Raw genomic sequence first — 16,688 nt, 5'->3', positions numbered from 1 at the left:
CATGGAAGGAGGTTCTGAAGTCAATGTCTAAGGAGGAAATCCTCTGTAATCAAATCACCTTTGAAAACATCTTAAATAGTTCACACAGTATAGTGTGCACACTTTTGTGTCAACAAATTTGTACATTCAAGGGGCACCTGTGTGGCTCAGTCAGTAAAGCATCTGCCTTCGGCTCAGGTTGTGATCCCAGGGTCCTAGGATCAAGCTACGTCAGGCTCTCTGCTCAGCGGGGAGTCTGCTTCTCCCTCACCCTCTCCCTCTGCCTCTCCTACGCCCCACTCATGCTCTCTCTCTCAAATAAATAAATAAAATCTTTTTAAAAATATGTACTCAAAATGATAAAATGTAATGTGCAATGCAAATTGAGTAATTGTGCAAAGGAGAATTTCCCATCATTGTATTCTTAAAGGTAAATCACTGTTGGTTCAAGGAGATACTGGCACTATACAGGAACTTTAGAATGACTAAATAATTCTGTTCCCCTCTTGCATTAATCTAAGTGCCTGCAGGAAGCAGAATTAATGCCAGTGGCTCAAATGAAGAAGAAGAGGATGAATTACAGAGTGAGAGCTGGGTTAAGGGAACAAAAAGGGGATGATAAGGTCCTAGAGTCTAGATATTGTGGGACATGGTTACTGTGCCTGGGGATTAATTAAGGACAAAGGGGAAGAAACAGTGTGCCCAGTGCTCGGGGAGAGCTGCTGTGGTGGCTGACACAGCCATGAACCAGACAGACACCGCAAGCCAGAGCTAAGGCTCCAAAACAGAAAGTGAGAAGAGATACCCTGACCTCCTTTCCCTTCCTCCATCTCACCTCCTGCAAACCTGACCAGAAGCCTGCTGGCAAAGGAGACTGGATGCAGTAGACACAGGTCAGCCTCCTGGGGCAGAGAGCAAGCCAGAGAAGTCTACTCAGGGGCAAAAGCTCTTTGAATGAATTGGCAAGAAGCATCACTGGCACTATTTAAATTTCTCTTTCCCCCTACCTCCCTCTCTCCTCCCTCTGGCTCTCCCCATGGAGTGGAACTAATTCAATGATTCTACCATGACACTGCACTATATATAATGGGGGATTTTATTAGAGAGCTCATTCCTGTTACATGCTTTTTCTAGCCCAAAAAAACGAACAATAAAGGGACATATAGGTTACATGTGTTCAAGCAGCTCAGTGTGAGAGCTTTCACGAAGTTGAAGCTTGGATCAACTTCCTAAAGATGCTGGCTCTCCCTCTCCCATCACTCAATGTGCTGAGCTGCCATCCCCCAAAAAAGACCCAGGCATATAATATCTGGGTTTTAAGCTTTTCTCATCTGTGAAACAAGGGAATTGGATTACTTTTCCAAGCTGGGTGGTCTTCAGAACCTTAGGGAATCCTAGTGGCAATACAAATCCCCAGGTCCTTCTCCCGACCCATAAATCAGAATCCTCAGGACTGAGAGCCTAGAACCTTTGTAAAATACACCCAGGTGATGCTGGCACACGTCTGGGCTTGGGAACATCTGTACTCAAAATCTGCAAGACCCAGTCCAGCCATTCCAGCCCCAAAATTCAATGACAATGACATAAAGTTAGAACGGTGATCGAAAGAATCATTTTTCTTATCACCTAATAGAGAAAATCAGGAATTAGGATATATCAAAAGTAATGATGTTTCTCTAACCTCATTCAAAAATGTTTTAACATTTCCTTCTATTTTTATTTTTTGTATATTCAGATTTTCATTCTAATATTGGTAAATATAAGTGCATTGAGCATTTTTGCATTTGTATTTCTATAAATTAGGTAGTGGGCTCTGAGGGGATTAGGCATTCATTGCATCTATGCTATCACTGAGGGAACAGCCGTTTGACCAGCAGCATCCTTCTATTGCAATTCAGTGTGTAGTTTTACAATCGACTATATGAGGAGAACCAGTTTCTAAGTTCTTGAGCACAATTACTGTGCAATCTGGGACCAAAAAAAAAAAAAAAAAAAGCCAGTTGACCTCTAGACCCTCATTTCCCTCAACTGTTAAATGACAGAAGTGGCCTAAATGATTTAAAAGGTTCCTGATAGCCTAGAAACCCATGAGTCTAAGAAATGCCACATAAATCCAAATGCCTTCCTTTGTTTTCTGCTGTTGAACTTTAAGAGTCTGAGTTTCTAAAACATTAGATACCTTGTGCCACAGGAATATGACAAACAATTCCCTAAAAGTTATTTACACTTCAAACCTGAGTAATCATCCCCCAACGCAATGGGGAAGGACAACAGGGTGGACAAAGTTTCTCTGAAGAGTTCTCTTCTAGGCTTGTCCAAGCATTCCTCATGTTTATTCAGTCTTGTAATCAAACTGTTTTCTTATCAATGTGATTTGATTTACCTTGACATGGAAATGACTCCCTTCCCCACAAACTACTTTTCTTTCTAAATCATGTATACTCACATTGAACAATGCCAGAGAAATCAAAGCCACCAACAGAATCAAATTACAGAAATAAATGAATACATTCATAACTCAATAATACTAGTCAGCACAAAGCAATCATCAGACCCTGAACCATAAATTTGATGTAACTCTTCCTCAGGCTTTAAGACATAGTCTTTTCCATAAGAAAAGGAAATCCTTCTAATTAATACTTCACTAATTGTTTAAGTTGTGGGCAGAAAATGAGTTACCCATGCAGCAGGCCATAAGGATCAAGCACTTGTGTAATAATTTGGTATTGTAACAAGCAAAATTTAGGACAAAGTTCATGAATGAGATGCAAAAATTAGTTTTGTTTAAATTTTTGTTTTAAAAATAATGTGACCATGGGAGGCAGAGAACATATTTGACTGTGATCATGGTAATTTTATGCAGCCAGATTCTGATCCTTTACTGTATTTGATCCTTATTTCTATATTGTCTATAAAAGTCATCAATGAATACCATTTGCCCAGAGTCTTGTACAGTTAGGTCATTATGCACACATGCACATTCACACAGGTAAACACACATACTTGTGTCCCTCCCAAGGACATGGCCAGAAAGAATGCTGTTTCTTTCCCTTTCTTTTGATCAGTCCTTCCACCTCAAAATGTAGAACCTTCAAGTTGTTCAAAGATTATTTCATTCAAACCCAGCCTTATGTGTGCTTAGTTGCTAAAGGGGCATGATTTCAGGATATCTGGACAAGCTCTGCTATCCAAAAACTATACCCAACCTGTTTGCCACTGCCTAAAATGCCTTCCTCAGCAGAAAAACCTGCTATTGTGTAACAGAAAAGGCATAAACATGCAAACTCTCCCAGGAGATACAGCTTATTAACTGAAAATCAATAACAATAAATATCAGAGTCATTGTACAAAGGAATGTTGAGAAGGGCAGGAGAGGATGAAGCAGAGAGCAGGTGGCCACAGGACACCTTAATCATCAGAAGATACAGCACTGCCAGCTCAGGACATTGGGAGATTGGGGGAGCCAGGTGAGGGTGTGGATGATGGAAGCCCTGCTGACTTCTACACAGTTTTGCCCTGATGTTTTTATTTTTTTTTTAAAGATTTTATTCATTTATTTGACAGAGAAAGACACAGAGAGAGAGGGAACACAAGCAGCGGGAGTGGGAGAGGGAGAGGGAGAAGCAAGGCTTCCCGCCGAGCAGGGAGCCCGATGCGGGGCTCAATCCCAAGACCCTGGGATCATGACCTGAGCCGAAGGCAGACGCTTAACGACTGAGCCACCCAGGCGCCCCAAGCCCTGATGTTTTTCAATGAATACAGAAGTGTTTTTGATCACTTATTACTGTCACTAACGATAATTTCTAACCCAATTCACCTCACTGCCTTGAGAGCAGTTTTAAGGCCCCTCAAACCTAGGCATTCTTACTGTGATTAGTTAGGCCTTTTTCACAGGTACCTTTATATTGTTCACAAAAGGCTGGGTAGTAATGAAGAGCAGATGTTCAAACCCTGGTTCTGCTTAAGGTGAGTCAGCTAGGTAAGTGACACTCAGCTCAATGGGCCAAGGCTCTGTCATCCCATTGATAAAATGAAGATATAAATACTCTTGACCTCGGGTCTTGGTTTGGGTTCCCCCAGTAGAAGTTGGGGCAAAGACATGAGGATAGGAAGTTTCTTTGGGAGGTGATCTGAAAGCAGGAATGAGGAGCAGGGAGAATGACACAGAGGAGGAGGAGACAACAACGTAAGGGTGCCTTACTGAGGCTGCCACTGTAGACAATTGGGACTTGACTCAGTCAGGACCTCCAGAGGTGTCGTCTCCTACAGAGTGGATGTCTGCGGCATTTACCTAATAACCACTGAACACACTTGTTGAGGGTTGCTGAGGGAATCCCTGAACGTGAGGATGACTTCAACTCAGAAATCCGAAAGACTGAAGGCACCTGATAAGGTGGGAGGCTATCAGTGAAGGATGAGGCTAAAATGAGAAGAAGGCTCAGGAGGGTGACCCGGAGTTCCAAAGATGTCTGCCATACCTCTCAAGCGTGTGAGGAGATTTCAACTGAATAAGTGCACACACAGTGCTTACCTCTAATATATAGTTTGGGTTGAATAAATGTCAGTTATTATTTTTAATGTTATGACTCCTTTATATATTCTAAGCTTATTAGTAGTAATAACTAATAGCTATGAAGTAAATAATAATTACTAATTAAAAAGTAATTGTCATTAGTCATTTAGTTATAAATTATCTTTTCTGTGTCTATTCTTCTATGATGCCCCAGACAGTATACATTCAGGTACATGCTAATCAGTATTTTTTTTAAATAAACAATTTAATAGTAATATTTGGTTATAAACCACAGTGCTTCTCACAACAGTTAGCTTAAGAAATAATGTTGAATTGCCCTGAATGAGACTGTAACCTCATCAAGGAAAGAATCTATGTCTTTGCATCCTGTGTTTTCTCTCTTCCCAGGGCCCTAATCTTGAGCTCATCACACTTCTAAGCACTCAATAAATGTTGATGGACTTACTTGGTTCTCTTTGTTGAAGCTGCCCCAAGGCAAAGCAGTTAACAAGCCAGGGAGTTCAAGCAGTTGCATGTTTTTGTGTTTCATGAAAACATCAATAACTAGCTATTAATACTGTGTGGAGCAGCTTGTGCCCAGAGTCTTTCAAGGATTCAAACCACAAAAATAATCACATAATTGATCACTTCCCAAAATGCATTCTGGATGGTAATTTTAGTTCAGTTAAAAAATACATAGGAAGGTAATTGTAGCCTTTGGCTTCTGGCTCATGTTTCTCAGAAATTATTTAAGATCAGAGGAAGAAGTCTTTATGCTTCTTAGGTAGACTGGCTCTCTACTGATTACCTACTGGTTCAGCTGGAAAGTCCATCTTATTTTTGTTTTATTATCACACAGAGATACTCTTAGGATCTCTTCATTTTCTCAGTGAGGAAAGTGAGTCACAGAGAGATTAAACAACTTGCTTTAAGATTGCACAATTGTAGGCTGACTCCAGAGCCCATGCTCCTAACCATAATGTTCTGCTGTCTCATTGCTGGTCACAGTGGGCATCCTAAGAGATGCCAGGGTATATGGCACAGCCCCTGCTTCCTGTGAGCTTATAGACTCGTGTGAGGAGGACAGTAAGCAAACAGGCATCTTCAACACAATGGGTTCACTGGTTGTTTGGACTTCATCCTAAAAGTAACCACAATGACTTCTTCTTGTAGTTTTGTAGATTTGGATGTGTCTCTGGATGCACAGAGATGACAGACCAGGGGACGGGGCAGGGGTAACAGGACAAAGAGACGGAAAGACTAATTAGGAAGCTCTAATATAGTCCACACAAGAGATGGCAGTTGCTAGAACACGGATGGAGACAATGGAGACCAAAAGAACGGTATTTGAGAGATAATTATGTGGCAAAAGTGTCAGGATTTGTGAACTGATGGATTCAAACTCAAAGTCCTTGTCAGAAGCTTCCCATCAGCCAGTTCTGAGTCATGTGCTCAAGCCAAGGCTCCTGGGCATGGGGAGAAGGAAGTTCCAGCTCCCTCAGCTTCTGCAGTGAGATACAGGGCACTCTTGCCCCCCAAGGGATCACACACTCAGGAACACCAATAAGAAAGGAATTCAGATTGTGGGTGGCCAGAAAAGAAGCAAATGTCCACTACAGTGTGACAAGGAAGGAGCTAAAGAGGATGACTTTCTGATCTGAGCAAACAAGAGGATCGTGATATCATTATTGAGACAGGAGGAGAAGCAGGATCAGGAGACAGAGGAAGAAAAGAGTTCAGTGCTAGGCAGGAGGCTTGAGAGATACCCCATTTGATGGAAGTCCTACAACTCATTATAGTAATCCCTTTCATGGCGTTCCATGGGTTACTAAGAGAAAAAACAACTAATTCCCCAAGTGATCCACAAGACTCAGAAAAATCCGGCCTCTGTTTACTATACCAGATTTGTGTCACACCATTGTCTGCCTTGCTTGATGTATGTGAGCCACACCTGGCTTTCTTTAGGTTCCTCAAATATGTCAAGACATCTTCTGCCTTAGGACCCTTGTCAATGCTATTTCCTCTGCCTGGAATGCTCTTTTTCCTTTCTCTTAGCTTAGTTCAGTATATTTAATCTTCAGATCTCAAATCAAATATCATTTACTATAGGAAGTCTTCTCTAAACTCCAAACTAGAATATGCTCTCTTAACAAAATGATATATTTGTGTAATTTTTTTGAGTTTAAATTCATCTCACCCACTTAACAAAGACCAAAAAAGATCGGTCACCACTTTATCCCAATGCCCAGCCAGGCAATTCTGTATTTACTAAAGAATGAGTTCACTAGTGGGTGAATTCATGATAGGAAGAATAAATGTATATAAATGCATACAGGCTTGGAGAGTTAGCCCAAAGATACTGATTTAGAACCATCAGCACACAGATGGGAACTCAAGCCAAAGGAGCAAATGAAATCACTCAAGAAAGAATGAAGGCAGAAGAGCACTTAGGATCTATTAACTATTAGCCATTAAGCATTTCTTAATGTGATTCATGGATCATCCTGCATTGGGACCAACTGGAGATTGGACCAAATAACTTACATTTTTAACCAAGTACTTCCGGGTGATTTTTATGCATTCTAAAATCTAAGAACAACTAACTGTAGGAACCAGGGAGAAATACCTTGACATAGCCCCAGAAGTTTTTACAGACCAGATGCTCTAATGTCCAGGAGAAAGAAGCATAAATGTGTGCAAGTAGCTAAGAACGTGTTGTTGTGCAAAGAGTACCAGAGTAGGATACAGAAGTCCTGCGTTGATACCTGGTCCCATCACTTGCTGGTTTTACAATCTACATAACTATGGCTAATTACCTTGAGGTGAGAGACTTGAGGAGGTAGGCTATAGTCTATCTCACTGATGTTTTAAAAGGATTAACTATATGTGATAGTTAACTTTTAAAATGATTAAAATTGCTTTATGTGTTTAGAAAATGCAAAAGGAATGATGACCAACTTGGGAATTTCCTGTTGGTTTCCCTCAGAAGTACCCATGTCAAGCAAACAGTGAATTCATATTTTCTGTGTGTGTGGCTGTCCATGAGTGTGTGTATCTTTAACTACAATCACTAAAGAACGGATATAGACAACTAAACCATGGGCTTTCCATAAGACATCACTAAGCATCAGAAAAGACATTAAGAAAAGGGGAAGCTTGGCCTGCGCCCACCATGGTCACCATTCAGCAGCTGGTAGGAAGATGGCACTTAGTGGAAAGCAAAGGCTTTGACGAATACATGAAGGAAGAGTGGGAATGGCTCTGCAAAAAGTGGGTGCAATGGCCAAACCAGATTGTGTCATCTCTTCTGACGGCAAAAACCTCACCATAAAAACTGAGAGCACTTTGAAAACAATACAGTTTTCATGTAACCTGGGAGAGAAGTTTGAAGAAACTACAGCTGATGGCAGAAAAACTGAGACTGTCTGCAACTTCACAGACGTCGCGTTGGTTCAACATCAGGAATGGAATGGGAAGGAAAGCACAATCACAAGAAAATTGGAAAATGGGAAATTAGTGATGGAATGCATCATGAATAATGTCACCTGTACTCATGTCTATGAAAAAGTAGAGTAAAAATTCCATCATCATTGTGGACAGGAATTAGCTGTGAGGACGAACAAGCTCAGTTCAATGAGCAAATCTCCACACTGCTTTTTTTTTCATTACTGTGTTCAATTATCTTTATCACAAACATTTTACATGCATCTATTTCAAAGTGTTGATTTAATTTGGATCATCCCTTTGGTCAGTAAATAAATTTGTGCTATGCCAAAAAAAAAAAAAAAGAAAGAAAAGAAAAGGGGAAGCTTAACCTACATCTCTGAGAAATAAGATCATATTCAATCTGTCATTTATTGTTGCCACTGTTACATGTAGTCAACAATTTCTTTTATCACAAGTTACATAGACATGACACCTGGATAATCATGTTGCCTGTAATATTATGTGAAATGGGAGAATGATCTAATAGCTTGAGTGCTAGCCTATGATTTGAGAGAATAGTTTGTAATTATAGGTCTGCTGACAAATCAGTGCTGTCAGGTAAATCAACATTTTGCCACCTCAGGTCTCCATCTTCTACAGTTGAATTCCAACATTTAATTTCCAAAATCCTAAACTAGGCTGGCAGTAGGTAAGCACATAGAATCTGGAAGAGAAACACCTAATTCTAACCGAGGCCCTCTCAGCCAGAGACAAATTCCTGCTCACCTCAGTCCTCAATACTCTTGGCTCCCAGCGGTTCTCTCCTCCTTAACTGACACACACAGTTAGACTCTCAGATGGTTTAGTAGTCACCCATTACCCAAAATATTATCACCAGATAAAATATTATCTCCAAGTGGCAGATCTTCTCTGCCACATTGGACTTCTTCCCCTCACTTGCTCCTGAGCTTCAGATCCTGAATTACCTCAATGGGTACATTTATTCCAGGTCCTAGCATCTCCCATTTTGATCTAATCAATAACAACTGATAGGCTATACTTTACTGTATCTTACATCAGGTTCAGAGTCTATTTCATTCCATGCAGAAGGTTCACAAATGAGTCATAATTTCTATAGAATATAACTCTCTTTTTGAACTTGCAGGAAAACATAGACAATGCCATTAGCAGAAACAAACAAAGAAAAACCTATTTATCTGAGATTTTGACATAACACTCTGAATCTCTGGAATTTGGAAATTTGCACTGCAGTCTCCTAATATAATCTGGAAGTCACCACATTTCATTGTCAGTTAATATTTTCTTTAAAAATGTGTTCTGTTTTTAACTTTTCTACAAAGATAAGTGTTCCAGGTACACAGTTTGGGAGCCATTAATAATTATAAATAAATAAAATCTTTGAACTCTCCATTTTTATTGTTACGGTTAATAGATGGCTTTTATGTATCCCTGTGAATTTCTCCCCTGCCTTCTATAAAATGGTTTCATTCCTCAAAAACTACTGTTATTAGCACCTCTTTACTCCTAATAAAGTCTTTTAAGGTGACAAATGTCACCCTTCCAGATTTCTAAACTTCCGAAAAATGAGATACTACCTCTTAGCCCAAATCATTATTACTCATTTTGTGTTAACAGAGATCACTACTACAGCAATTACACAAAACTGGCTGACCATGAAGCATATGGGCCATGCCCTTTCATGATAAGACTTGCAATGGGATGTCACAGAAATAGCATCAGAGTTTGGATTCTGTCAGACGTACATTGAATTCCATCAACACGCTTATTAGCTGTATGACATGGATCTGCTTTTGCTTCTCTGAGACTCAGTCAACTCATTTTTAAAGTGTGGAGATTATATATATATATATACATATGTATATATATAATATATGTGAATATATATAATATCTTTCCAAGATTATAGTGAGAATTAAGTATGTTCTTAAAATTTCTAGAACTGAATCTGTTAGAAAGGCATTAAATATGTATTGGTTTTCTACTCTTTCTCTTAGTTCTCTCTCACACCAGAATATACTTTGAAACCTTTGGCTTCACTTAAAAAAATAAAAATAAAAATAAAACAAAAGAAAAGAAAAGAAAGGAAAGGGAAAGAAAGAAAGAAAGAAAAAGAAAGAAAGAAAGAAAGAAAGAAAGAAAGAAAGAAAGAAAGAAAGAAAGAAAAGAAAGAAAAAGAAAGAAAGAAAGAAAGAAAGAAAGAAAGAAAAGAAAGAAAGAAAGAAAGAAAGAAAGAAAGAAAGAAAGAAAGAAAGAAAGAAAGAAAGAAAGAAAGAAAGAAAAAAGAAAGAAAGAAAGAAGAAAAAAGGAAAGAAAAGGAACAAGGAAAAGAAAAACAGAAGAAAACTTTTGGCTCCATTTGGAACTAATCTCCTTATACACACCATCATTATTATCCATCTCCCTTCTCAAATGTTCTTTGAGTTCCACTCCTGCATCCTAAAAGGATAGAGAAGAATTACCCCCTGTTCATTTGGGTTTTGTGTTTAGCAAGAAGTAGAGATGCTAGCTGTTTCTGCTGCCTCTAGGGGCCCTTGGCCACTTCACTCTTCACAAGTCTCCTTCCTACATCATAGTTTATTTCAAGAACTGAAACAATCACTTTATATTATAGGTAATTCTAAAGTCGAAAGTTTATTGCTATGCATTGCATTTTAATGGAACATTTGACAAATGGGTTGTCTTCTACTATGACCAGTACTGTGATGCTTACTTTGAGTAAAGATGTACTACTAATACTAATACTAATAATAACAATAATAATGAAACAAATTCTCCTAGAGTCTCTGAAATAGATAATTTCTAAAATTTTCAGTTTACACACACCTTTCAAGGAATACATCTATTGCTTTCCTACGCTTTAATGTATAGATACCACCAAAATCTTTTCATAAATGTACTGCTCCGGAGAACTAGGAAATCATTCTGTATTTGTTTTTAAGTTATGAAAATTATTCCTGTGTTTCCTTACACTGATTCTGTCTCTTCTAATTTGAAAAGAAGAGCTAAAACAACTCTACTTGGGCAGGTGGAGTATTTGCTACACAGTGTTGAGTAGCACTCTTTAAATGTGTTCTAATGATCACCTGCATCAGAAGCACCTACGGAGCATATTTAAAAAGGCAGACCTCATCCCTCCTGACCTGGACCCTAAAGTTTGAGAGGCACCTCTTGATAGATTTGGGCCAGCAAAGCCCCAAAACTTAGTTGAAATATTTATTCTTTTTAAACATTAAGTCTGGAATTTAAGTAAATTCAACTAAGTTTTTGTAGATGTATAGGTTACATCATCATCTAGCCTTCTCCCAGATGTGAATGAGCTAAAGAAGGAAGTCATGCTTTCATTCTCAGTCATGCTTTGCCTATTGTATTATGTTAAAATATGTATAATTTTAAAATGTCCTTTTGATTGAAAGATAAACAATTGAAGTGTATTTGAATTTTATGAGTTCTCCACCAGATGTGGAACTAGGTAGCCCAGCAACATAGGGAATAGACTGGCATATATTTATCTAGCCAAAAAAATTTATTGAGTATTTATGTCATTGATCTCAGCTCTAGCATTACAATAGCAACAGAAAGAAAAATTCACTCATCGACTCTACCAGCTAGTCTAGTGGCAGAGATTTACAACAACTAAATAATTATATACATAAGTATAAATTTACAGTTATGATAGGTGCTATGAATTGACCTAGAATTCCTGAGATCCTAACTCTCCAAAGCTGGAGGAAATCCACTGACCGAGTAATTTTCACAACTAGGAATTTATACATGTTATCTCATTTGCTCAAAGGCAGCTAATAAGTCTGCATTGTTTATGAGTTTGTAAGAAACTTCGCTGTTCAATGGTAGGGCACTGAGTCAATAAATTATGCAATAACTATGATGGAGATCTCTGTGTCACTAAAAATAATACAGCAGGTAATCATATAATAAGATCTTTCAAATATATATTATGTGAAAAAAGCAAGGTGCAGAACAACACGAATATATGAAATGTAAGACCATTTATGTTAAATTTAAAAATAAAGGAAATGTATGTGTGTTTACAGAGTGTCAGAAACAAATTATCTTTCTATTCTTCTATCTTTCTATTCTTCTCTGAAGAATAGAAGTTGTTAATTTTACTTTTTCCTTTGGAATTTTCTGGATTTTACATGTGTGAGTGTGTGTATGTGTGTGTGTGTGTGTGTGTTATCTACAAAGGCACATATAACCCATCAATAACACATACAGTTTTGAATAAAGATCCATGGGCCCCAATACAGAACCACAAAATCAAAACATTTAGTGACAGGATCCTAATAATTAATAGTTTTACAACAACTCTTGTTGGGAACAACAAGTACTACAAAAGCTCCCCAGATGATTCCAACAATTGGCCAGACTAGGAAGCACTTGTCTAATGTAATGAAGTCTCAACTTTAGGAAAACATTTTACATTCAACGTCATATCTGTTGGAAGCCAAAGTATTTCCACAAAGTTCTACAACTACTAGAAAACAAAATGCACACCACGGTAAAAATATCATTAATTATGCTAATTACAGATGTCACCGTCTCTTTCAGAATCCATAGACAGCCTGGGAATGGCATTTCAAAACAAAACAAGATTTTTGTTCTGCTAAAGAAAATTTACTTCAAACTGATGTTAGACTCTAACTCCAGGTCAAATACACTCAGACTTCAAATACATCATCCTTCGGGCTGCTACTGTACGGTATTTATTGGGCTCTACAAGACTTGATTTGTAAGATGTACCAGGGACTCAAAGCAGAAAAACTGAGAATGAACTATTTTATATCAAAACCTTAGTACCTTTTGTATTATTACTGTTTTTTAAAGAAAACCCTTTAGTTGTAAAAGCCTGTAGCTAATGCTGCCCCTTTTTCATGTTTTTTCACCTTAAAACATGAATAAACAATCTCTGAAGTGAGTAAGCATATGGCTGCTCTAAGTAACCAAAATAACCATCTATTTAACTCTAGATCCACCCCTTCCTACCTGTAAGACATTAAGCTATGCAAGTTACCAGCATCTCAGTTTCCTCACCTTTAAAATGGAATAATCATGGAATCAAATTCATAGTGGTATTGTAAGAAGTAAAAATAAAAACAGAGAAACTGCCTGGACAATATCTAGTCTATAGTAGTACTCAATAATAGGCTTTAACTAATTCAAAAAGATATATGCACCTCTCTGCTTATTGCAACGTTATTTATAATAGTCAATAAATGGAAGCACGCTAAGGGTCCATAGATTGATGAATGGATAAAGAAGATGTGGGGTGTGTGTTGGTGCATGCACACACGAATATTATGCAGCCATAAAAAAAAAAAGATGAGATCTTGCCATTTGTGACAAGGAGGATAGACCTAGAGGGTACTATGCTTAGTGAAATAAGTCAGACTGAGAAAGACAAATACCATAGGATTCCACTCCTAAGGGAATCTAAAAAAAAAATGAATAAACAAACAGCAGAACCAGACCTACAAATACAGAGAACAAACTGATGTTCACCAGAGGGGAGAGGGATGGAGGAATAGACAAAATGAGTGAAGGGGAGTGGGAGATATCAGTTTCCAGTTATGGAATGAATAAGTCATGGAAATAAAAGGCACAGCATCTTTGTCTTGAACAAAATTGGGAACACAGTCAATGGTACTGTAAGCGCATTGTACGGTGACAGGTGGTAGCTACGCTGTGGTGAACGTAGCATAATGGATAGACTTGTCAGATCATTCTGTTGTACACCTGAAACTAATGTGTCCACTATACTCAAATTTTAGAACGTACTATAATATAATAATAATAATATTTTATTTCTAACCATACTTCTGAACTCTCAAAAGGTAAAGTCATAGTCTTAGCAATTAAATCCACAGTTTAGATTTTGACTTAACTTTGAAGCCTGTGGTATTTTTTATTATTTTTATTTAGTATCCTATTCCCCTTGACTCAGGGTTTAATCCAACACGTATGAACTCAAAGCCAACTCTGTATAAAGCACTGATCTAGGCACAGTGCAAATGAAAAAAGAAGACAAACCTCTCATCTCTAGATTACTTTAGAAGAGCAAATGAGAAATGTGCATGAACTGTCCTTATGTAAGGTGGAAGCCAGTGCCATAAGAGACATGTACCTGGGAATTCAGAAGAGACAACAGTTAATTCCAGTTGACGGGTGGTGCAGGGCTGGAGGTGGGGGATCCGAGTCACTATCATGGTGTGTGGTTCAGGCCAGCTACACAAAAGGCACCACGCAGCAGGGTTCAGCAACAAGGGAAGAATATGACCTCATGGCGTTCTGGCTACACATGCTCCAAAATTTCTTTCCCACTGGCATGCTATTCAAGGTGAAGGTTCTCAAAAACAGTATGACCAAATATCCATATGTTTAAATATTGGGGTCTTTAGAATTCCTCTTTACCAGACCCCTGAAGACAAAAGTTGAAATAATTTACATTTATGAGTTTATAATTCCATAAAGCTCTATCAGGGAAACAGCATCCCATGGAGTTTTACAGCAAGAGCTCTACAGTCGAATCTTGCCAGATTAGTAATGGAGAAAATATAACACTGCTACCTAATGATGACTAGGTAGTCATGGAGAGAAAAATCTGTTGGCATCTGCCCAAAGCCCAGTAAGCAGATGGCCTTGGGCACAAAATCCATCATGACGATTGGCACCTCATTGGGATGCTCTGAGCAGTGAAGGGGCCTGAAAAATGCCCTTCTTTGGCTGCCCTTACTCCTGAGGCATATTGGTGGCACAGGAGGGAGACAACTGCCTGACTCCTGCCAAAGGGAGAAAAGATGGCCTTTAAAATCTAGGCTACTGCAGCCTCCTGGGTAGTCAATCTGGTGCCTTTCAAGCAACCAAAGAGCATCTTAAGGATGTGTGTCTGATTTCCTCTAGGATAGATGATCCCCAACAGATTCCATTCAAAGCTGGCTCAAGGATAACAAGCCAAGCTCCAAGATGGTGGAGGGGGGTCCAGGTCCTCAGTAGCCAGGGCTAGTATGTCAGGTATATTGTACAATGTTGTTTTACCTATTTTAGTTGGTGATGTGTAGTTAACTAAGTGTATTTCTGTTCTCTAAGGATAAGTGCCACTGGATGACTAAGGCTGTTAACTACTTGAAGGGTCATTACCAATAGCAATCTATTTTGTAGATGTTTGCTATTTTAGAATTTTTAAAAGTTAATGAAGATCCCTTTTTTTCTGAAATGTATAGTTTTGTAATTTTTATAATACTGCCTAATATTTCAGATACTTTAACCACTTGGCATTAAAACATCTATTACATCACAACAGACACACTCGTTAGTCTTAATATGCTCTTGAGTAGACTTCTCTGAATCCACAGCAAATAAAATACAATGGCAAATTGCTGGCCTTTATCCTATTAACTGAGTTTCAGTAATAAAGATATCTAACTATTAAACATCACTCTTAAAGATAGCTATTATTCCAATATGAATTATTATTTCCATAAAATTTTGACTACTCTGCACTTTCACATTGGTTCTAAATATAGTTGAGAATTGCCTCCTGAAAACAACAACAAAGTCACAGCCAGTGCACCCAAGATCCCTTTGACTTAGGTTATTCTTTAATTACATAGGGTGTGTTGTTTTATACAGACAGATTTTTTTTTAGAGCAGATAATCTTAATTGTTATTTCAATAACCTTAGGGCCTGAAACAGTTTAACAATAAAGTTTTCTGATTATTCAAGAATCTAGCCATACCAATGAGAAAATGACCAGTTTGGAAGAGTGTCTGATTACAATTTTGTTCAAGACAAAGATGCTATAATCAGGTACTGGCTGCAGAAATTGTTATATTATTTCATAATGGCAAGCACCAGTTGATCACATAAATATATACCTTTATGAAATATTATGTAAATACTTCAGTTAAAGATTATAATGCCATAAATAAGGAAAACTTTAAAATATATAATTCATTACAACTGAGATAATATCAAACTATCCCAGAGATATGAAGTTATAAGCATGCAAATAAAGTAAATGGTAAGGGATCAGGGTAAGTGGGGTGAAGTCTAATTGAAAATAAAAAGTAAAAAAAAAAGTTTTCATTTTTAAGTGGCTAATTTTCACACATGGGTGATCCAAAATTGTTCCCCCAGAAAATCAAGTAAAATTGTTGAATAAGGTACTCTTTTCATTTTCATAAGGGGAGAGAGACTTCCAATCCACTCTTTAAAGGGGAATTTAACTCTACTCAATATTGACTCAAAGAGTGACTCATGACCATTCAGGCATGGCCTAGGGTTTTGGCTCTATTGTACTCCCTCAGCTGCATCAATAATCAGTAAGGGAGGCAGTCGTCCTCCATGGGACTAGTTAGGGTTGGTTGTGCAAACTCACCTCTTCCTACCGGAAGGCTCCAAACTATAGATTCGATGGGAAAGGGAGGGGTAAGTCTGGGGGTCCATCTTTCCTAATTCTTTAAGATTAACTACACCATTTTCCTCATCCCTATAAACCTAATAGAACCAAAGAATAATCTCAGGCTGCTCTTTGACTTTACTCACCCTTTTATTCATGACTGATGCCACAAAGTTGGTTAATATGAAGTGGGGTTTGTACCAATGCTAGCAGAGAAATCTTGATCCACAGACTGTAGGTCTCCTTTCAGTATGACCTACTTGAAAACACTTTGATTTTAAATCATCAAGCTCAACTTGTAGGGGGAGCAG

The 16,688-nt window shown here is 38.2% G+C and overlaps 1 protein-coding gene and 1 pseudogene across 12 annotated transcripts in view; one reads left to right on the top strand and one right to left on the bottom strand.

Moving 5' to 3' along the window:
• UNC13C (unc-13 homolog C) overlaps positions 1 to 16,688 on the bottom strand; it is a 650,938-nt gene that overhangs the window by 591,064 nt on the left and 43,186 nt on the right. The gene's annotated exons all lie outside the window — the stretch shown is intronic.
• On the top strand, positions 7,665 to 8,209 carry LOC113910154 (annotated as a pseudogene).

The sequence above is a fragment of the Zalophus californianus genome, chromosome 6, assembly GCF_009762305.2.
Source record: "Zalophus californianus isolate mZalCal1 chromosome 6, mZalCal1.pri.v2, whole genome shotgun sequence".
In the NCBI taxonomy this organism is placed as follows: domain Eukaryota; kingdom Metazoa; phylum Chordata; class Mammalia; order Carnivora; family Otariidae; genus Zalophus; species Zalophus californianus.
This window is presented reverse-complemented; position numbering and strand designations above follow the sequence as displayed.